Source organism: Podarcis gaigeae (assembly GCF_964106915.1).
Source record: "Podarcis gaigeae genome assembly, chromosome: 8".
NCBI lineage: Eukaryota > Metazoa > Chordata > Lepidosauria > Squamata > Lacertidae > Podarcis > Podarcis gaigeae.
The window spans coordinates 35,845,966-35,865,408 of NC_139684.1; the positions used below are offsets into that span (position 1 = coordinate 35,845,966).

A 19,443-nucleotide genomic window follows, 5' to 3' on the forward strand; every position below is an offset into this window, starting at 1 on the left:
CCCACCTGTGATTCCCACCAACTGGTATTCAGAGGCATTGTCTAAATGTTGTCTCTGTTTAGACCCAAATGAATGGAGCCCAGCCTCCTGGAACTTCCCTATATAGGGACATGTTCTTACACAAAAGGGGCTCATAGCAGCAGCTAGTACTCAAAGTGAAAGAGAGGAGTATCTGAGAAGTGAAATATGGAGCTCACAAGTAAGTTAATAACCTTCATCGTAATGTTACCTTTAAAAAAGGAAAAGAAAAGAAAAGAAAAGAAAAGAGGTTTTAATTTCCAGACCTCCACCTGAGATGCTACTTAGGAAGGCGGAAAAATTAAAAACCCAGCAGGCTCTGATGGCACTTTTCCCCAAAGTGGGAGCCAATTAGTTATCATCAATTAAATAAAATTAAAGAAAAGAGATCTGCTCAGAGAAGGAGAATGAAAAATGAAATGACCTTCTGGAAACAAGGGAATTGGGGGGGGGGGGGGAGAGAGTGCCACCAAGGAAGAAAGAGAAAAATAAAAGGCATTTTTAAACTGAGTCAAAATTTACACCTGGTAGAACAAATCAACTGTTGACCATGGAGCCATTATAAACTGATTTGAATTCCCACGCCCCCGTTTTTCACCAACATTTTGGTGTCTTACTCTCCTGGTTTGTACACTGTCACAATCTCTGCTCCTGGGCGTGGTGGTAGTGGGATGGTGAGATAGTGAGAACAGCCACTGATATCAGGGAGGGAAGAGGATCGTAACTGCAGTCAAGTCAACTGCTCGAAGAAAGAACTGTGTGGCAGGAGCCACCCTATCCTTATGTCTTTTTTAGATTGTGAGCCTGAAGGCAGGAACCATATTAGAGCATTTTTTGGCTAAAGGGTGAAGCCTACGTGCCCTTAATAAAGATGGTGGTGATTATAACAACCTGAATAATGGCACTGAACAAGCACAGAGAAGAAACGTTTGTGGTCATTCTGTATTACAAGTCATCCACTCTTGACACTTCCTTGCAGTGTGTAGAAGTGGAGCATTTTGAGATGGGCAGAGGTAAATTCTTCATCAGCATAGAACAGAGTCACTTGAGGCTTTGTAGGGGGGGGCATATCTGACGTGGTGGAGGGGTAGAGGTTTTCTGACATGTTAGTTTAATTTGAGGAGGAGTAAAATTTGCCTCATTATTCCACACCAGCAGAGAGTGATTGAATGTTCCTAGGATGTGCTGTTATATAGGAGCCAACCCCTAAGGGCTAAGGGGTCTTTGTCCCCCCCCCGCAATAAAATATTTGAGGAGGCCACCCCTCCCAAAGTTGATGGGCATTGCCATTCAAATGGTGTGTGTGCACTGTGTCAGGTGATCGATATTGCAGGGCGGGGCTTACCTGCCCACCCACCCCAATATTTTACTGAAGTTGGTAACCTGTGCTGTTAAATATATATTTTAAACATGGGCTGCCTGTCTGACTCACCAGTGGGACATCAGTGGCTGATGCAGCATTTGACCTTGTGCTATGTATGTTGGAAGTTCCAAGGCCACAATTAAGTTGCCTTCACACTGCAGTCAAAGATCTCACCGTGATTAATGCTCTTTCAAATAATACATCTATATTCACTCAAAAAAACCCCGTTAAAATTCTTTAGAAAGGTGGGAAGCAGAGAAATTTGTTTTTGCAAATCTTATACACGTGAGCTGGTTAATGATGTCACAACTGTGTCACCTGCAGCATCCTCCAGGCTAATTGCCTGATGTTTTTCTTCTGTAATGAAGATATTCCCTCCCCCTCCAAATATTTAGGATGGATCCATTCAAATTTATTTGTTAATGGCGAAAAATAATAATATGCAGCAATTCTGGCATTTCATTAGAAGGGCTGGGAAATAAACAGTAGGACTCACTGAAGTGAAGAGTGTATGCAAAGAGCCATCACCAGCCTTGTTGATCTTTGGGTTTAATTAATAATAAGCTGCATCGTTCCGATTCATCATAGCCAGACAGCTTTACAAAATATGCACTTCTGCGGGATCCGAATTCTTTCAGAATGCATTCATTAAACAGATAGCTGGGTTCGTTCACACTCTGTTTGATAGATGAAGCATAATGCACAGTAACAGATTAAATATTATACTTCCTAACCTGTTTTGCATCTAGCTGTTGCTCCTGCAAGATCTTGGCAGTTTAACAAAGAAAACCATAGGAAGGATTTTATTTAATATATTGCATGGTCTGCTAGGAACTGTCAGGGAAGGGACCATCATCACCCTGTGATACAGCACAGCCTTTGCAAGCTGATGGGTTGGGTCCAGGCAGCAATGGGAATAACCAATAACGGGTCAGTTGGGCAGATCATCTCACCTGGTATTAAGGCACCTTCCTATATCCTTATGGGAAAACTCCACAGAGGAAGGTTTCTTATTAGGTGTGTATTCTCACATTTCCTCAAAGAGGCTCAAGATGGCTACATCTGCACCCTTCCCATTTGATCCTCACAACACCTCTGTTATGCTGAAAGATGGCCAAGTGTCCTAAGTCACCCAGGGAACTTCATACCTGAGGGGAGATCAGAACCCAACACGCTAACCGCTATCCCACCCTGCACAAGGGTCATTCATTTCAGTTGTGGTACTTAGCCTGTGCAACAGTGTAGGGCTAGAAGAATATGTGCATATTCGCACCATACATATTAATGAAATTTCGATTAACTACAGGGAAAAAGAGGTAAACTAAGGCTTAGCAGAGAACTACAGCCTTCCTGGTCAAATGAAAGTTACGAACTCTGGAAATAGACTGAATTCATAAGGAATCCTCTCTTAAGGCGAGCCTCTGAGGTAGCCACTTTAGATAGGCAGTCACGCTAAATGACTGAGCAATCCAGTTTGGATGGTTTCTTAATTTGTGCCAAGAGTAAATTGTGAAAAGGGTTGTGCTTTTGAGTCTGGCGCTGGAGGACTCCCAGATTCCAAACCCTCCCTCTGCTGGGATTCTTGGAAAAGCAGATAGCTAGGAAGAATTGATATTGCATATGCTGACTGCAATCTAAATTAAACTTAGAAATGCAGCAATAGAAATGCAAAGACAAAAGATTAAGAAGAAAGCTTCTTGCAAGTGTGTGTGTGTGTGTGTGTGTGTGTGTGTGTGTGTTTGTTCCAGCAATAAAATAAAATATGTCAGAAACCACTGCTAACTGATCCAATTTCCATCATATACAAAATGTTAAGTAAATCTGGCATTTCAAGGTAGGGCTGGGAATGACCTCTTTCTCTTTGAAGTTCTGGAGAGGCATTTGTAGATGGACTGATGGGCTGACCTGGTGCAGGCTGCTTCCTATTTTCCCCTCCATTAAGCAATGTTTTTTGTGCAAGTCATATGGGTCTTGGAATTACCAAGTTAATTTCCCACAATGCCTTAGATTGAGGTCATGTGTCAAGGGCATTGTGGGAAATTAACATGGCAGCTTCCTGGAAGAGCTGCTGACCTGGCCCACTTATGCTGTGAGGGCAAGCACATCACAGGCGCATGGATGGGTCGGGGTGGAGGTCTACTGATGCAGAAACCTCAAACCTGGGGCTTCACTGTCATGACACAGAGAAGCAGCTTTCAAGGGATGCAACCCACTTGTTGCTGTGCAAACCTTTTGTGGTCATCCAGAAGCTTCTTCCATCCGCTCCCCTTCCTTGGACAAAGCAAAGCTGCCTGACCTATGACAGGAGGGGAGATTGGTTTTTGCAGCTTTGACAAAAGCATAATCAGCCATGTGAAATCCGATGTGTTAGCTTGGCCAGAAGCAGGCTGTTGCATGTCAGGCAACTGACTACCTTTGGCTGAATTGCCAAGGGGGAAGATCCTATAATAAATATGGTCCCACAAGCAGGAATGAGAACTGCACATCTTGAGAATATTTGTTGCTTAAGAGCAGAGATCTGTGATACAGGAGTTTTAAAAGGAGAGGAAAAAAACTCGTATATATATATTAAGCATTGGCTGGAATCTTTGGTCACACATTATTTGAATATAAATGTATTTGGGAAGTGGGATTGCAGGCACCCACCTTGGTGGATTCAGTATAATGTCTGGTTCATTCTGAAAATACCAGTTAGCAGAGGCTGCACATTTCAAATAGCTCTGGTGAACAGGTTCTGGGCTGGCTGCTTTTTTGCTTTGGGTGAATTCAAGCAAAGGGAACATCATGTTAGTTTCCCTTATTATTAAGCTAGTCTTGCCGTCCCATTTTCTAATCTTCCTTTCACACCGCAGTACCTGTTGTATCATGGAACTATGGCTTTTTGACCAATATAGCTGTGGGTGTGGTGTGACAGAGCAACAAATTACATCGGACCACATCACTTCTCCTTGCCCTTTCCACACATGTGTGCTTCTTTTCTGCCCATGATAACTGCAGGAAAGAACTTTTTGCTACCCCCAAATTTGTCTCTTTGTGCTCACAGTTTTCCAGGCCAAGTGGGCTACAAACAAATCCCGCCCCCCAGTAGTAATCCAACTGCCATCAGTCCTAGCCAGCATGACCAATGGGCAGGGCTGATGGGAGTTGCCAGCCAACAACATCTGGAAGGGCTGCAAATTCCCCATCTCTTGAGTTTAAAAGACCTATGGTAGCAGCCAGCGCTTGGAAAGACCTCAGCTTAAGGGTCAAACTGCATGCAATGCAAATCATACTGTTTGTCAGTGACTGCATGGTTTTTTATTTTGGAAATAGTGCATTGGGGAGCAGTTGCAGAGTGGACCCAGCATGGAAAACAGGGACGCCGATTTAACCCTTTGTCCCCTTCTGGTACCAGTCCAGAACACTTCTTCCTCCATGCCTGATGTTTGCATGGAGAGGAAAGCTCCCATTTGCTCCAGTCACAGCTGTGGCTTTGCAGCAGAGGCCTGTGATTCAGACCTCTTACAATGCAGAGAAAAGCTGATGATAAACTTTCAACCTTTGCTGAAGAAGGAGCAGTGTTTGTGTGGTATCTAGCCAAAGGGAAACACTAGTAAGCTCATCCCAAGAAGTTACAAGAAAGGAATTTAAGACTGAAACAGCCAGAGAGGAGAAGGAACTCCATAATTTATTGATAAGAATTAAGCCTCTCAGGAAAAACAACAACAAAACAATTACTGTCCCCCTGAGTTCAGGAAAGGGGAGGAGGAATCAGAAATTCAGGAGGAGAGATCCTTTTAACATTTCTGTAAGAAGGAAAGCCCTGAGCATGCATGAGTGTGCACTTGTGTGTGTTCAGCCAACCCTCTTTGGAAGCCTTAAGCCCCTCTTGTTAATCACAGGACTTTTCCTCTCTGCTTCTCAACCGGCATTTTCAGGATGGAACATCTTACCGAACAGCTTGAAGTCTGGCTTGGGAGGAAAGCTGGGCGGCATTTCCGCTGGAGGGAGAAATAAACAGATTTGCTGGATGCTCATCGCTGGCACCAACATGAACTCGGCACTGGCTCCATAGCCAGCAGAGGAGTCACGCTTGTGTTTTGTCTTGTTGCAAAATATGCTCTGATGCCCAGAAGCCAAAACAGGAGGCAGCGGGGCTGGAAGCACCAGAGCAGGGGTGGAGAACATTTCTCGGCCTGGGGCCCATATTCCTGTCTGGGGCACAAGCCAGTGGTGGGTGGGGCCAGAGGGAAAAGTGGGTGGAGCATCAAGTGCAAATGTTAGCTTTGTATGGTAGGATCATTTCAACACACACTCACACACCCTTCTGTATCCTGCAGCCAGAAAACTCACTGAGTGGCGTTGGGCCAGTCAGTGTGCCTTTCAGCCTAATCTACCTTACAAGGTTGCTGTGGGGATGAAATGCAGAGGTAGGAGAGATGGAAAAAGATAAAGTCCCTACCAGAAAAGAATGGCAAATTAAACTGTTGGACTATGCTGAAATACGGGACGCGGGTGGCGCTGTGGGTGAAACCACAGAGCCTAGGACTTGCCGATCAGAAGGTTGCAGTTCGAATCCCCACGATGGGGTAAGCTCCCATTGCTTGGTCCCTGCTCCTGCCAACCTAGCAGTTTGAAAGCATGCAGTGCAAGTAGATAAATAGGTACCACTCCAGCGGGAAGGTAAATGGCGTTTCCGTGTGCTGCTCTGGTTTGCCAGAAGCGGTTCAGTCATGCTGGCCACATGACCTGGAAGCTGTACGCCAGCTCCCTCGGCCAATAAAGCGATAAACCCCAGAGTCGGTCATGACTGGACATAATGGTCAGGGGTCCCTTTACCGTTATGCTGAAATGGCAAAATTGACTGGAAAGCTAAGGAACCAAGAAGACCAAAACTTCAATAAGGAATGGGGGGAGGGGATAATTTATCCTGGAGACCACTTTAAGAAGATGAAAACATTAGCAGGATTGCAATAACACTTGAAATGTAACAAGTACTATGGAGATAATGGAGTTATTAAAAAAAAAGGATTCCTGAAAAAGATGCAGTAGAAAAGGTTTATCAATAGAATGCATGGAGGGGAAGGTGGGAAGTCCAGAGATGTGGAGGAATCTTTTAATTGTGAATGTGTGTTCTGGTATTATTATAATTTTATATTTGTAAAAACCAAATAAAAATTATTTTAAAAAGAAAGAAAATAAATGCAGAAGTAGGAAACCATGTATGCCACCTTGAGCTCCTTGGAGGAAAAGGTGGGGCATGAATGTAATAAATATGTAAATAATCAGAGCTGGATCTGCATATGCAATAGGGAGAGGTGGAAATATGGTATAAATTGTAGGGAGAATGGGGGAGAGCCGTAGCTTAACTGGGAGAGAATTTGCTTTGCATGTAAGATGGTCCCAGGTTCAATCCCTGGGATCTCCAGGTAGGATGAGCAGAGACTCCTTTCTGAAAGCCTGGAAAGCCACTACCAGTTAGTTTAGACAAGACAGAGCTAGATGGACAAACAGTTTGATTTGCTTGAGCAACTCCCTAGACTCCTCGACTGCAGCTGGGTGACACCATGCACCCTCACCAATCAAGTTTCTGATGGACATGTGTCTGATGGACATGTGAGTAGCCCAATGGGTGGGGTAGGTGGGTGTTTGAATAAGTGTCTGCTTTCAGTTTCACCAGATCTCAGAGATCATGATTAGGCAGGTTGGTGGCTGAGGGAAGCAGTAACTGCACAGTTAATTCATCTCCCCAAGATAATGACTATATATATATAGTCATATATATATATATATATATATATGCGCACCTTAAGAAAGAGACTCTGAATTGAGAGATGGCTGGCATTTTACTTCACCCACCTCTTCACACAATGGTCTATGATGTGAGCTGGGCTTCTGAAATGCACTTTACACATTGGCAAGATGTCCTAGTGTGATGTGTAATGGGATGCTAACAATTTTTTGTTTTCTAAAGGACTGGAAGGGAGGTGAGCCCTTAGGGAGACTGACTATTTTGAGGCTTTGCTTTGTCTTCCCAGATTATCCAGTGAGAACAAATACTGAAGCTCTGTTCAAGCAGGCAAGCATCAGGCTTATTCCTAAATGCCACTCTGAGAAATACTTCCAGAGGGCTGTTCATCCCATGGGACAAGAAGTAATTCCCCCCCCCCCAATCTAATTCTTAAGCTGGGTACACATCATACCTTTGAAGCATATTTAATGTACACGACTTCCCCTCCCCACAAAGAATCCAGGAATTGTAGTTTCTTAAGTATGCTGGGAATTGTAGCACTGTGAGTGATGAACTATAGTTCCCAGGACCATCTGTGGGAAGTCGTCTGCTTTAAATATATGTGCACAGAACCTAGTTATAGTCTGTTACCAGGACACGTGAATATAAAGGCTGGGGTTCACTCTTGAGAAAGTCAGATGTGCCATCGGTGTGAAATCAGTAGGAATGTTTAACTGCACGTAGAATTTCCTTTGGCTCTAATGGGGTAGAATGGTGCTTAGCTTTCTTCAGACTGCCTCCAAAGAGATTAAGAAGAGGGAGAGTGAATCAGAGGAGTCATATACACTGAGGTGACTAAAAGGTCATTTTAAACAGGGACCTAGTCTGGCAAAAGGTTGGCCATACTTAGGACTGCAGTCAGGTGTACATTTTCCTGGAGGCAAGCACCACTGAACATGGTGGAAATGACTTCTGAGTAAATGTGTATTGGGAGTGGGCAACCTCTTTGTGCATGGGTCGCAGGGTCAGGAAAATCTATCAATTTCAGCTTCTCTCCGTTTCTGATTGTTCCAGTCATAAGTTCAGTACTAAACATTTACACACCAGTTCCTTATTATTTTTCTTTTTCTTTAAAAAAAATGGCCTTATGAAAATCCATCAGCATTTTAGTGCAAATTTCTCCTAATACACATTTTTTTGTATATCGAAATTAACCTGCTATGCACATTTTTTGCAAAGGAATTTTCTCTCATAGAATGCATTTTTATATGTCAGTTTCAGTATTACAGTACATGCATTTTCAGGCAGATTTCACTCTGATATTTGCATTTGCTTGGCTGGAGAACAGCATTTTAAAATGGGAAGAAGTGTGAATTTCAAAGGATCACTTTGCCTCAATTCACATGTTGTTTCAGAATTCTTAGGTTTGCCTTTAAATGCTGCTGAATTGAATTTTTCCCCATCCATAGTAGCTCATAAAAGCTACTCCCAGTTTTAAAGCTCCTCTCCCCAGTTTTAAAGATTTATTTATATTCTTTTCCTCAAGGAGCTCAAGGTAGCATACATGTCTGTCTGTCTGTCTGTCTGTCTGTCTGTCTGTCTGTCTGTCTGTCTCCCTTTCCCTTCCTCCCTCTCTCATGCACACATACACACAAAATACACACTCATTTTCTCTCCCATTTGACACTTTAAAAAAAAGGAAAACTGGATCATCCTTGTTCATAAAAATATAAAACACACAAATGATCCAGTAATGATAAAGTGATACAGTACCAAATTAATACTATGAACTTTAAGCCTATAATAACATTGTATCCATGTATTAATGAAATATGGCTATAAATTGTTGAGCATGGGGAAATTGCATTTTAAACTCATACAACATCCCTGTGAGGCAGGTTAGGCCAGGAGAGACTGGTGTGTTGAGATTTACTGAGATTATTCAGCACCGTTTTTAATGTACATATTTCCACATCATCATCTCTCTCTCCTCCTCCTCCTCTCCCCCATCCAAAAAACATGATTTCCAAGGTCTTGGCAATCTCCTCAAAGATTAAATAATAATAATAAAAGAGATGTATTTGTAAGATCAGATTAATGTTGCATTAGATCCAACTGTGCCAAGTGTAATATTTTCCTCACTTTTTCTTTTCATGGGAAATTACGAAATACATGGATTTCATTTATTTACTTATCTCGGCACTCATTTAATTTTGTAATTCAAATGGAAAAATATATCCCTGGGCCCAGAGGCTCAGATGAGTTAACAGGAAAAGGTGACCTGCAGATGTCAACAATGTAAATTGCAGCGCAGGGCTTGGATGTGACTCCCTGTAATCCATATAAATTACTGCTTGTGAAATGTAAAGAAGTTAATATGCCAAAATTGGCAGAGAGGAATAGACTTGTTTTCAGCAGTATGCGGTGAAAATAATAAAGTAACAAGTTTCTACCGTCTCTTCACAATAGCACCTGAAGTTGATACAGTGGTACCTCAGTTTATGAACTTAATCCATTCCAGAAGTCTGTTCTGAAACTGAAACTATTCTTAAACTGAGGCACACTTTCCCTAATGAGGCCTCTCACCACTGGTGCCCTTCCACCATTCGGATTCCGTTCTTAGACTGAGGTAAAGCTCTCAAACTGGGACACTATTTCCGGTTTTGCAGAGTTTGTAAACTGAATCATTCTTAAACCAGACTGTTCTTAAACCGAGGTACCACTGTATAAGCTTTGATGGCCTTATGCTTTGAAGTTGTCCATAAACGTGGTCAATAAAACAAATCAAGGCCACTACCACTCCATTTTATCCTCACAACAACTCTGTGAGGTAGCTTAGTTTGAGAGATAGAAAGTGACAGGCCCAAGTGAGTTTTATGGCACAGTGGGGATTTGAACCTGGGTTTCCCATGTCCTAGTCCAACACACTGACTATCAACTATGGCACTGAGCCTTGTGACAAATTGCAATTTTTGGTTTCAGTCTCCTTTTGCAATCCCTTATTCAAGGAAGGCCACTTAAAGATTAGTTACAGAGCCTCCTGGAAGGCTGAAATGTCCCTCTCCACACCCCTCAGATTCTGGATATTGGCCATTTCTGGTGCCAGATTTGTGACCATTTATTCTTTCCCTTGCAGATACTGGTCTGTTTGCCCTACACAGTGTGCAAAAGGGTATTGCAGGCAGATGACAGAATGTATCCCATGGAAGATGAGCAGGTCAGCAAACCTCTGATGTTGTGGATGGCATTCCTGATGGAGGAAAGATGCTACCAGAGGGAAATGTCAAGTGCTGTGATTCCTAAACTTTCGGGGGGGGGGGCACAATCCCTTGGTTCCATAAACTCATCCCCAGTTCCCTCCCCACAATCCTATACATAGCATTATTCAGAGTATGGGTTTGCACAACCCACTAAGGAAGATTATAACACAATAAAATTCAAAACACTAACAATGAATTACACATTTATTCAAAATCCAATTAAAACTATGTAGTTTAATTAATTCAACAAAACTGATGAACTGGATCCAGTGATGCCAGCTTTGCAAAATCTGGTGATTGTTTACATCTCCAGTGCCCCCTGCCTCCTCCCTTGCTTCTTAGTGCCCTCCCAGGTAATCCTACTGCTTTCCAGGGGGCAGAACCACCCATATGTGCACCAATAACTCAGCCCAACAACCCTAGAACGAAAAGTGATATTTCTGTTTTATCCGTTTTCACCCTGCTTTTAAGTACGACGTGGTGACTTGTCGTCTGGCGTTATACATTCAATTACCATATTTGTTGTACCTATGGCCTTAATAACTCCAGGAAGTGAAGGGAAAAGATCCATATTGAAACAATTAAAGCATGCAAGCTCATTACGCGGGACCTTAAGCCACCACCGATCAATACTTTTGACAGGTGAGCGATTGCCGTCATGATTGAAACACCTCAACATCAGGGGAATCGGCGACCAGGGCAGAGAGCAAGCCTCAGTGTCCCGGAACCTTCTTTGGCCTGTGTTATCTTCATATTTCGTTCGCTCTCGCTTGCAAATCATAATAAGGGTGGTAAACTTTTTGCAGGTGCCCGTGGGGAATAATTCACAAGACAAATACGTTCCTAGAGGCTGAGTGAACAGCATTTTGTTCACCTTATTACAGTCTCTAGCAGAGGCCTGACATATTTTAAATCCCCACCTAGGCAATTCCTCAACACTGGAACAGCGAGTTACATTTCATTTTCTGCTGAGTGTCCCTTATTATTTAGCATGGGAAGGAGTGTAACAATGCATTAATTTGCACGGCTCCCCCCCAACCCCCTGCTGTGCAGAAAAGCCAAAGATGTTCAAGTAAATACTTTTCACCCTTTCCTTCCTTTTGCTGATGAAGCTAGCTTTAAGAAATAATCCATTTGCACAAAATGTTCCAGGTTTACCCACCATGGTACATCTGTGCTGTGAAGACTACACCTGCTGAGTTTCTGCCTATCACATGGCTGATTAAACCATGGTTGATCCCTGGATTGATATGGCCAGTGCTTTTTTCCTGGGGGTACGCAGGGGGACACATACCCCTAAACATTTTGTGAATCTAAGTTTGGCCTCATTGAGGGGCAGTATTTCAATATGAGTAGGAAAATGAGAGTACCCCTAAACTTTTTTAAAGAAAAAAAGCACTGGGTATGCCTCTGGGACCAGTTCTGGATACTGCAGTTTGAGAAGGTTATCAACAAGCTTCAATTAGTCCAAAACAGGGTGACAATGATGGCGAGGACCCTGGAAACCAAATCTTATGAGAAGATGTTGAAGAAATTGAATATGCTTAGCCTGGGCAATAGATTATTAAGAATTCTGCTACATAAATGACAGAATAACATTTGTGCCCTGCTGTTCCAAAGCAGGGGTGGCCAATGTGGTGCCCTCCAGATTGTTGGTCTGCAGCCTCCCATCAACTTGGAGCCATTGGCTATTGCAACTGGGACTGATGGGAGTTGGGAGTCCAACAATCTGGAGGGCATAACATTGACTTTTCCAGCTCCACTAGGCCAGGGAATGAGTGTGGCTTAGGGAGAGTCCTGAGGATCAGAGAGAGGAAAGGGAGCAAAAATAAGGTGACGTGCCAAATTTTGACATCCCAACCCCACTGGTTCCAAACCCACCTTCTGATGGAATGTGTCCCCCACAAAGATTACTCCTGAAGATGTGTGGCTCTAATAGAAGAAAAAGGTCCATCCTCTCATGAGCTATACAGTTTCAATCAGATTCTGAACAGAAGAATGAAAGCAGAAAGCATCTTGTGGAGGTGGACCCATTTATTTTTTAATCCAAAACTATTCCCACCTCCCAAAAAGATTGACAGCTTGCCCATCACCTTTCTCCTTGGTCACATCCTTATATTGATCCCTGTGGTTCTGAGGAGCCTACAGAGGTCCACAAGGAAAGTATTTGATAGAATTGTACATGTTTGTTTCAGCTCAAGACAAGACCAGGAAATGATGTGACAGAAAGCTTGAGATGAAAGTGAAGAGGAGAGGAAATGTAAGAGGAATTCAGACTTCTGAAGGCTCCAAAGAGATATGGATTTCAATTTGATGTTCAGCTGATGGTTTAGCTCTGCTCCTAATTTTAGACTCAACAATCGCTCCCATCGCTCCTTCACTCTATCTTATCTTCTTTAATCAAGAATTTCTATGTATGTATCACTCTAGAGAGTTGAGCAGTGGTGGGGGAATTCACCACATTTCCCCACAGCTCCTGGCTTTATGGTAATGCAAGCATATGTCTCTATAATTTATTCACTAAGCATGGGATTGGAGTGAGTGGGAGGGCAGGAAAAGGAAGATAAGAAGGTCAAGGCAATTCAAGGTGATGGTTGTAGGTAACATGTGATTTGGATAGTCTGGTGAGAGAAGGAAAAATTGAAAGGCAACATGTTGTAGTGGATAGAGTGTCAGACACTAGGGCTTGGGAAGTGAAGGTTAAAATCCCCACACAGTCATAAACCTCAGCAGATGATCTTTGGCTATTCAGTGCATCTTCAGTATATGATGAAAGCTGTATAAGGAAGTTGTCAGATGCAGCTCTGTGGGGAGGGAATTACACAACTTAGGGCCCTCTCCTGGGACATTGCCACCTAAGCTTTTGAGGGACGAGAGACTACCAAGAGGTTCCCCCCTGCTAACCTTAACACCCACAAGTGTCAGTAGACAAGAAGGAAGCCTTTCAGATATTTGGGCCCTAATTTGATTAGGGCAGGCATGGCCAAACTCGGCCCTCCAGATGTTTTGGGACTACAATTCCCACAATCCCTGAACACTGGTCCTGTTACCAAGGGATGATGGGAGTTGTAGTCCCAAAACATCTGGAGGGCCGAGTTTGGCCATGCCTGAATTAGGGCTTTAAACCCGAGCATGAGAACTTTGAATTGCGCCCATAAATGAACAGGCAACCAATGCAGCTGTTTTAAAACAGAGGTTACATGAGATCTAAATGAAACCCCAGTCAATAATCTGACCTCTGCATTTTGAATCAGCTGAAGTTTCCAAGTTGTCTTTGAGGGCATCCCCATGTGGAAAGCAATGCAATAAGTCCATCTGGAAGTTACCAAAGCATGAACTACCATGGCCAAGTCATGAGTATTGTGAGGGTAAAAGTGAGAGCTGGGGTAGAGGAGAAAGCTTTGTATGCCACCTTGCTTTCTGCGGAAGAAGTTGGCATATAAATGTAATAAATAACTTGAAAAGTCTCAGTGGGTGCCTTGCCTATGAGCTTCAGTGACTGTTCTGCTTGCAAGCCTGTCATCAGTTTTGCTTCATTTAATCACAGATGCGTGGGGTGGGGTTTTTTTATATGGGTCATGGTACGGGGGGGTAACCCTCCTCTGTTGCAATCACCCCACCAACAACAACAACTATGACACACACATTTATAAAGCAATCACATAAAGGAAACCCAAAGATGTGATTGCAAGTGCCACATATACTTGGAACCTTCAGCACCCTTAATTCTGCACTGGATTTATGCATTAATGTTTACCGTTGTGCTGCTTTTATAGACAGCCACTTTTAGTTTGAGATGTGATTTTCATGAGGTTCTGTTATTCACCTATTTATTTATTTATTTATTGGCTGTCTGGTTTTCCTTCTATCTTTTTGGTTGTATTGTTTTTCCCCTTCACAAGCTGCTTTGACGGCTTCTAACAGAAAAGCAAGATAAACAACAGCAACAATAAAGAACAACTTAGCCTGGGATGCAAACTAATATGTCAGCTAACCATTCAGAAAATGCCATGTATTTATTTCTGCTTATAGGATGCTTGTCATTAACTTAGCATCCAGCAGTGACCAGGACACTAACTCAGACGCTACAGTCAGGGAAGAGATGTGGCTCACTGGTAGAGCACTCGCTTTGCATGCAAAAGATCCCAGGTTTAATCTACATACAACTGGGATAGAGGCTCCTGTCTGAAACCTTCTGCCAGACTGTATGGATCAGGGGCAGCAAAACCTTTTCAGCTCAAGGGTTACATTTCCATCTGACTAAACTTCTGGTGGCCTCATGGCAGTGTTAGGTGGGGCGAGAGGCAAGCGTATTTGGTGCAATTTTCCATTTGTACAGTAAGCTAATTTATACACACACACACACATTTCTCCATCCAGACAAGCAAGAGCTATTATCAAGGGCACATTCCAACTAGGCAAAAAAAGTATGGGTGCACAGCAGGGCCAGTAAGGGATGTGGGCTTCGGAGAGTCCCAAAGGCCAGATAGAAAGTCCTGGAGGGGCACATTCAGTCCCTTGGGGGTGAAGTCACCCACCCCTTGTTTAGACAGGACTGAACAAGATGGATCTGTGTTTTGATATCAGTGTTCCAGTACCAAGGTCATCAGTTCACTTCCAACCCTGGGAGCAAGCGTCTTGCTAGGAGCTGTCCTTGGTGCTGAAACCTGCCTAGCTGTTCCATGCCCCTTCATCCCTTCCTTGCGGGCTTACTGGAGGCACTATGGGAACTTGGATACAGTGGTACCTCAGGTTAAGTACTTAATTCGTTCCGGAGGTCCATTCTTAACCTGAACTGTTCTTAACCTGAAGCACCACTTTAGCTAATGGGGCCTCCCGCTGCTGCCGTGCCACCGGAGCACGATTTTTGTTCTCATCCTGAAGCAAAGTTCTTAACCTCAGGTCCTATTTCTAGGTTAGCGGAGTCTGTAACCTGAAGCGTCTGTAACCTGAAGTGTCTGTACCCCAAGGTACCACTGTACCAAACTGGATGGTGCTTTCAGTTGACCAGCAGAGGTCTTCTTAAATTTACACACACACACTGCCTGATTCTCAAAATAATAGATGTTCCTCCAGTACCAACAGTAGGGGGTTTCCTTAAGCTATTGCTCATAAATACTGTTTGAGTGAACTAGGAGGCTGAGACCAGGCCAACACATTTGCTGCAATCAGCAAGTGTGTGCAATGGGGGATGACTCCCTGAGGAGGAATGGCAGGGCCAGCATCTGCCACCTGAGCCCATTGACTCGCTTTACGTAATGATAGGGCTAGCTCTGCAAGGAGGCATCTCAAGATTGTGTGTGTGCGCGCGTGTGTGTGTGTGTGTGCGCGCGAGCATGCTAGGCTGTGAAATATTAGCTTATTCACCATCCTCCAAACACTGCCTGCCCCAAGCAGCAGTTATTGCACATGACCACAAAGTGAATCAAGGAACAAAGCGGCTCAGGTTACCAGCCCTGGCCTTATTACATCTCCCAGATGAAAAGGACTCTGCTGAAGTAAAACCAGTGTCATCTGTATTGAATTTTCCTGAACCAATCTGCCTCAGGTCTGTAAGATTTGTTATTGATTTGGTAGAAGGGCCTTTATCTCTCTCTCTCCCAATTTATTTTTTATTTTTTTTTTTTAAATAGCAAAACCATTTCTTTTGCAACTCTGAAAGAATGCATAAAGGAAATCCTTTTGACCCCCCCACTGTGTGGAATTATCCTCCTCAGATATTATAATAGCAACTGCATGCCAGCTCACTCCAGGGGAGATCAAATGGAACCACGTATAGGGTAGGTATATAGAAAATTGCCCTTTAAGGGGGAAATAGGAAAATATAGGCTGAGCATGTAGTTCTAGCTCTTACAAACAGCAGAGGGTAAGATAATAACCCTATTTCTGGACTGGACCATGATAGGAGATTGGGGGGGGGGGTCATATGAATGCATATTATTTTAGGCTGAAAAGTCAGCAATCAAGCACATTCAATGGACATAGAAAACTTGATGCCATAGGTAAGGATTCTTGCCTGACAGTGGACTCCCTTTGAAGTAGGGATGGATGAAACCCTCAATTTCAGTTTCTCATTTTCCCAGTCTTAAATTCAGTTCTCTCTGTTTCCATGCTTGTGATTTTTTTAAAAGTCCTCATTAAAACTCATCAGCATTTTAGTGCTAATTGTTGGGTCACGCTCACTAATATATGTATTTTTATGCATACTTTACCCTAGCATATGTATTTTTGTACATATTACTTCACAGGATAACTACACTGGAAAACTCAGAGAAGGGGGCATTTTGAAGGCTGTGTTCTGTTTTGTGTATTGTTTCAGAAGGTGTGAATTAGCTAAACTTGCCTTCAAAAGCACACTGAGTCAAACTTCTCCTCCATTCTCAGGGTGTAGCAATGAGGAGGAAGTGTTGACAGACGGAGTCAAGAAAGAAAAGTCTGATAACACTTTACTGAGCAAACGGAACAAAACCAGTGTATAATTTGAGAAGAAAGGAACAGAGAGGTTTTGTCTTTCAGTTCAGACTTTATACAAAGCAGAATGATAGTCAACTAAAACATACAAAGTAAAAACTCCCTCAGAACTACACAACCAATGAGACCATATTCTCCCTCACTAAGGATCATGCTTACACAGCCTGGTTGCTAAGCAACACCACCACCACACCCTCTTCATTACTTGAAGTACTGATAACAGAATTAACTCTTAAGCTACACAGTGAATGATCTCTGCTGCTGCATTTCAAGCTGGAAGAGGGGTGACAGTATGGAGGGTGGGTTGCCCAAGGTTTCTCTAAAACTTGGAGCTAATGCTGAGCACAAGCCTCAGGCCCGAGTTGATTGCCTGAGGGGCAAGGCAGCATGGGAAAAAGGGGACTGAATGGCCTTAAACCCCCCTACAAGGTTTAGCTTAGACGAATGTCATAACCCTCGTAAAATGCCAAATAAAGCTGTGATATTATACCCCACGAACGGTGCCTGCCTCATCCTTGCCAATCGCGACCTCTGAGTATAATCTGTGCTTTTGAAAGCAGGTTTGCAGCAAAGGAGTAATTTTAGCTTTTAGGAATGGTCATTTTCTTTTCAGGCAATAAAAAAGGCTTTTTGTGTTGCCCATTAGCATTCCCAGGGAGTTCCTCTCTCCAAAGTCTCTGGCTTAGAGAAGTTAAGGGAACAGCAGCTTATCTCCCCCAATTCTACTGACACTTGGGTTTTTCATAAAGCTGTGTAAACGTCACTTCAGTTCTTTCCCCCTTTAAAAAAAAAGGAAAAAAAGAAATGAAAAGTCTAGATGTTGAAGAGAGAAGTCTGCAGTCGCTTCGTTTAAACACACATCTCTTCTTATCTATAAAAGCAAAGGACAATTGCCCTTTGCCAGTAAGCAAACATACGCTCCTTTGCTTTCAGAAATAAGATTCCAGAATCTGGACATTCTCTTGGGGCACAGGGAACAGATGATAAGAAAATTGCAATTCTGAAGACAGCCTCCCCCCTATTTCTGTTCATGCATGGAAGTTCTTGTGAACCCCACATGCATAATTTTGAATACAGGTAGCTCACAACTTAAACAGGGGTTATGTTCCTGGTCATCACACATACCTGTATAAGTAAAATGGCATAAAGCCAGAACACCCCCCCCCCAAAAAATGTAAAAAACCCACACCCCAAAACCTAGAAAACTAGGGGGGTGACCTAGAAAACTAACAAATAATTCTGTAGTCTGAAGCTCTGCCAACTACCTCCTCCACACATCAAACCCCTGTTGTCTCTCCAAACCCTCCACAAATCTTTCTCCTCCTCTGATCACCTTCTCCAACTTTTCTTCCACAACCAAACACTCTCATGAAGGAGTTACCTATATGCATACATGCAAGGCCCACATTCCCTTCCAGGGGCCACATGCCAGTGGTATGCAGGGCCAGACTCAAAAGTGGGTGGTGCAGGGATTGTGAATTTTCCCTTTGTACAGCAGGCTAGTGTCTATGCACCCACACAAACCATCCCTATCCTCCATCCATTCTATTCTAGCAAGAGGTATTATCTGCTTTCAATGTCACATTCCAGACTGGCAAAAACACTTGGGGTACAAAGCAGGGCCAGCAAGGGTGTGTGTGGCCTGGGGAGAGTTCTGAGGGCCAGACAGAGGGTTCCTGACACCTGACATAAAAGCACTACTGCTTTCACACTGCTACCTCCAAGAAAGATAATTTAAGACTTTCGCCCTGTGATTCTATGGGTCCTGGCATCAGGTCTCGTCAGTATTAAGAGACAGCTCTTCTTAGGTAGAGATATCTGATATCAAATCACCCCCTACCACCACAGAAAGGTCCCTCACCCTTTTGATATCAGCAGAGTTGAAAGGATGTGTGTCACTGAAGGACTAGGGTAAGCTTGGATCCAAAGGATGCAACCAGAGGCACCACCTTGCAAGGGAGATTTGGGTGGGTGAGGGGTAATGGCATGCATGTGACACCAGGACTTCGAGAGGAGCCAGGCGGCAGAGGCCGAACATAGCAGCAGCACGGCTTCAGTGGCCGGCAGCTCCTCCTCTTTGGCGCTTGGCTTCTTCCTCCTCCTGCTGCTGCTGGTACTGGCTGGGGGCTCCTTCCCTTACATGGCAGCAGGAGGAGGCAGCACCGGTCATGAAGCCATGCCACACTCAGCTCCACAATCAGCCTCTTGTTCCTCCTTCTGCCACAGCCACTGGCCAGGAGCTGCTTCCCCCTCCATGGCTGCAGCAGAAGGATGAGCCAGCCACTGAAGCTGTGCTACACTTGGCTCCATGCTTGGCCTCACCTGCCCCCTGATGCGGGGGCTCCCCCAAATTATTGGGGGCCCCTAAAAAGCTGGGCCCCTAGGAGTTGGCACTTATGAATGCAATGCATTCACATTCCTTCAAGATCCCCATACTGGAGATTAAGCTACACCAAGGAGTTGGGTGGCACCTTACTGTTATAGACTAGTGTCCGTTTCATCAGATGCATCATGGAGTATAATCCTAATTTGGCATATGTATAGATGTTTGTAGGGGAGGTATATATCCACACACACACAGGGTTGGCATGTGAACTGCAGAGCGGGACAACAGTTTTACA

At 43.7% G+C, this 19,443-nt stretch overlaps 1 protein-coding gene across 1 annotated transcript in view; it reads left to right on the forward strand.

Annotated features, from left to right (window-relative positions):
• The window catches only part of KCNG4 (potassium voltage-gated channel modifier subfamily G member 4), an 84,251-nt gene extending 65,912 nt beyond the window's left edge, over window positions 1–18,339 (forward strand). The window contains exon 4 of the transcript XR_014567507.1: window positions 18,318–18,339. The gene's annotated coding sequence lies outside the window, so the exon portion shown is untranslated. The remainder of the gene's footprint in view (window positions 1–18,317) is intronic.
• The last annotated feature ends 1,104 nt before the right edge of the window (window positions 18,340–19,443 follow it).